The 4,178-nt window shown below is 37.2% G+C and overlaps 1 long non-coding RNA gene across 2 annotated transcripts; it reads right to left on the reverse strand.

The window, feature by feature from the left end:
- Window positions 1–234: 234 nt before the first annotated feature.
- LOC116216904 lies at window positions 235–3,897 on the reverse strand. 2 transcript variants are annotated; one of them, XR_004160551.1, is made up of 4 exons: window positions 3,630–3,897; window positions 2,225–2,306; window positions 1,571–1,660; window positions 235–1,422 (listed from the first exon to the last, which is right to left on the reverse strand). It is a non-coding gene; the product is annotated as an uncharacterized LOC116216904 (long non-coding RNA). The 2 variants fall into 2 exon arrangements; XR_004160552.1 differs by having other exon boundaries at window positions 2,244–2,306; window positions 3,630–3,891.
- Between the last annotated feature and the right edge of the window lie 281 nt (window positions 3,898–4,178).

Consider the following 4,178-nt stretch of genomic DNA (forward strand, 5'->3'; position numbering starts at 1 on the left):
TGTTTGTTTTGTATCAGGAACTTAAAAGCTTCCCAAATCTTTATTTAGGTATCACAGTTTTCCTGTGACACAAAAACAAAATAAATGTCAGATAACAATAACTTAGATAACAGTGAAAAGCAGGGATAAAAGTACTATTCTCTGTAAAATACTAAAGTGAAAAAATTTAACAGGGTAGCTTTAAAATTTCATTTTCTTCCAACTACTACTTAAAAGACAAAGTTAAAATGACTCACCAGCAACTTTTTAGCTTGAATTTAATCACACAATTTATTAGGAAAAAAAAAACAAACATTTTCAGCTGGATTTATGTATCTAAGGTGATAAAAAGAATTAGCTTTATTTTATTGTTGTTCCAGATGGTAACCAAAAGGGACTGAGAAGCGTGGGAGTAACTGTTTTCCATTTATGTGGGGTTTGGATTTAGAAAGTTACATACAGCATGCAACTGCCAGCTCTTTCTTAAAAGGTTCCATGACTTGTAACACTGGACTCCACAGAGACAACGCTACAAAGAAGAAAGAAAAACTAATTCTGTGTTTTCTCTGTTAGCATCACTAGCTGAGAAGGCAGTTCAAAGGAAATGCAACCTGAGGATTTGTGGAGGACTGGCAGGTTTAGAGACATTCATTTTCTATATGTGATTCAGGCCATTTCTACACCAAGAGATAATTTATCTGAGCTTGTCAGGATAGGATTCAAGAAAAGAGATACAGAGTAGATCTGACCTGACTTATGAATCTGCTATTTTATTTCTCTGCCAAGAAGTATAAGGAGACGCACAGGCTGAGTAGCAGTAGATTATACTGACACTTCGTAATCTGAGCTTTAAGAAAGACCTTTGAACTCCAGCTTCCTGGATTGAAAAAGATAAGCCACATCACAGAACTGATACATTGATATCACTGCACAGGCTATGAGAAATAAACTGCCCAATTTCAGAGTACTATTACTCATAATTCAAGGAACAATACAGTGATGAACAGAGTAATCTTTTCTCTTACTAGTGGCAAGAGTCTTCATAGCAGCTACAAGCACAGTTATCAATAAATCACACTGAATTGTCTAGTAGGTTTTTAACACCATTGTGTTTGTTGCTTCTAAACTAAGTACCCATATTTGTGTAGACAACAATCTTTAGGAATAAATATCAAGTCCATTTACATCCATCTAATTGTATGCACTTGACTATAATAGGTGTGTTAGGAGCCTAGTTGCCATAGATTCTTCACACATTTGATGAGATAAAACACACTATCGTCACTTAACTTTTCAGTCATTTTCCTTTAAGTAGAAGTCAAGAAACAAAATCAGGAAGGAAAACTTTAAGGTAATTACAGACAGTGTGTGTTTTATGAAGGCTGAAGAACTTGAATTCTTTAGCAGCGTGATAAAGCATCTGCAAGAGACTTTGTAGAATACCTAAAATGGAAAGTAACAAAGTATGTGTTTTTTGGTTGTTTTTTTTTGTTGTTGTTGTTGTTGTCTTGGTTTCAATTATTTGAGCTGGAAGTACTAGAGTCTTAGGAAGATCTGGACCAATGATCAACTTTTTCATTTCAAAACTTACCAATGCATGTGAAGTATCCCTGACAACCTTCCATTCAGCTCAATCTCAATAAGCTATGATTTTTTTATTCAGAAGAAACTCTTGGAAGACCTGAAAAAAGAAAACATTAAATCAAGTCTTGTAGAGTACAAAAATAGTGCCCCATATAATTAGACTCCCTCTTACTGCAGCAGAATAAATAAAAATTAAAAACACCAATTAGTCAGAGAAGGAAGATACTGAAGTAAGGGAATTTCTTGACCAGCCACAATTTAAAATTCTGAAAAAGCAAAATTTTGTACCTCATTCCCAGAGGCTTTTGTTAGAGAGGAAAGCAATCTCAGTCAATATGATTGAGGAAAAATTACCTCCTGGCCCAAACCAGTTGATTGTCTCAAACCTAAGCATATAAGTTACATCCAATTAACATCTGACATCCTAACCAACAGCCCCAATCTCTTACCATTTAAAAAAGGGCAGTCCCCTTATGTACTAAACACTAAGAAAGAACATAAAAATCCTGATGGAATAGTAGAAGCCCTAGCAAAAGGTCTAGTTAAAAACATTTCTTCTTAAGAAAAGTATTCAAACAAGTTCCCCATTAAGCTTCTCTAGCAATGTCAGTAAGTATCTAAAGCTTTATAGCACAAGCTTTAAATTCTGACTCATCATTACCTCACTGTGTCACACATACCCCTTCATTCATGTCTAGATTTCCATATTGAAGTAGTTCAGTTCTTTGCCTCTGTGACCTTGTCTGGAAAACAGTTCAAGCTTCACACAAATTGCCAAGATTTGTCTAAATTTCTCATTTATTCACAATTGTTTGTATGTATCTGATCTTGAAATAGTGCTACGCTTTAACATAACATTCTTCTCCCATCACATCTACCCCCACACGTACTTATAAAGATGTAACCATATGCCCTTTCAAGCTTTGTTTTGCCAGATAAGCTATTTTCATCTCAGCTGAGAAAATAGGTACTTCTTTCTTCTACCCATCCCACTCTGCACCTGCTGTGAATTAATGTGGGTCATGAAAACTGTAAACAATATTGAGTTTGTGGTTGTTTTTTTTTATTTTTTAAACCAGTGCCTTGTAAAACAATATTATCACTTTATTGCCTTAACTAAAATTTTTTCATCTTATATAATGACAATTTACTTAATGACCAGGACATAACCACAACTCATAGTCACCACACAACTGACTAACACATTAAACCTGTTCCCTCTGCTGTTGGGAGTGATTATCAAGTCACCAGCTTTTACCAAGACAACATGGTAATTATTCCCTAGTAGTGCTTACCATACTGTTAGGTTTCCATTCTGTCAGTCCATAAAGTTATTTGTTCTCTTATACCACTGAACAGTTTGGGTTGGAAGGGACCTTTAAGACCATCTAGTTCCAACCCCCTGCTGTAGGCAGGGACACCTCCCTCTAGACCAGGATGCTCACAGCCCGATCCAGCTCAGCCTTCAATGCCTCCAGGGAGGGGGTGCCCACAACCTCACTGGGCAACCTGTTCAGTGTCTCATCACCCTCACAATAAAGAATTTCTTCCCTCTACCTAGTCTAAACCTACCCAGTCTAAATCTACTCTATCCCAGTTTAAAGCCATCTTCCCTCATCCTGTTGCTGCACGTCCTGATAAAAAGTCCCTCCCACCTCTACTGTAAGCCCCCTTTAGATACTGGAAGGCCACTATAAGGTCCCCCTGGAGCCTTCTCTTCTCCAGGCTGAAAAGCTCCAACTCTCTCAGCCTGTCCCATAAGGGAGGTGATACTAGTCTTATTCCAACTATGCTAAACCTGTAAAATAATAATAATAATCTGTAACCATTTTCCTCACTTAACCAGGATAAAAAAACCACATTATTTATATCAGGCCAAAGACCTAGAGAAATTCTACTATCACATCCCTTTCATTTCGATATTTCTAACTTTAACATAACCCACTGTAGTATGAAGGAAAGCACAGCAATGACAGCAGAGTAGTAAAGCCATAGACTACAGCAAGCAAAGACTTACTCAAATACAAAAGCAGTAGGCAAAGAAACAAAGGAAAGAAGCTGCTTACCTTTAGAAGACCTCAGCTAGGTAGAAATCTCCACCAAGACACCCTACACTGCCAACCCTTAAATGAGGTCTGGGTAGGGGTGGATCCTGGCTCCAGCCCTTCTAGTCACTCAGGTACATTGCATGCAGCTGAGCTCCCCTGGGTTGGCCCTGCATTCCCACCAGGTCTTCAGTCACTGTTTCAAACCATGATTTAGCATTTCTGCTACACCCTCTTTTAATGTAACTCTTTAGTCAGTTTCTTATCCATCTTTTTTTTTTCTTTTCTTTTTTCATCACAGTAAAGCTCATCTTCTCCACCTTAAATAAGGTCCCACTAGGAACAATATAATGCCTTATTTTGATCGAGGTAGATTAGGTTCACTGCATTACTCTTCTGCAGGACAATTATCTTATCAAAGGAAGTTATTAAGTTAGTCTGACATGATCTGCTCTTGATAAAACCATGTTGTAGTTTATCCCACTTTACATTTACCTCCAGTTTCTTGTGTGTTTTTTTTTTTCCTTCAAAATCTATTCTAAGACCTGCTTAGTGTTGAGGTCAAGCTAC

Source organism: Meleagris gallopavo, chromosome 8 (assembly GCF_000146605.3).
Source record: "Meleagris gallopavo isolate NT-WF06-2002-E0010 breed Aviagen turkey brand Nicholas breeding stock chromosome 8, Turkey_5.1, whole genome shotgun sequence".
In the NCBI taxonomy this organism is placed as follows: domain Eukaryota; kingdom Metazoa; phylum Chordata; class Aves; order Galliformes; family Phasianidae; genus Meleagris; species Meleagris gallopavo.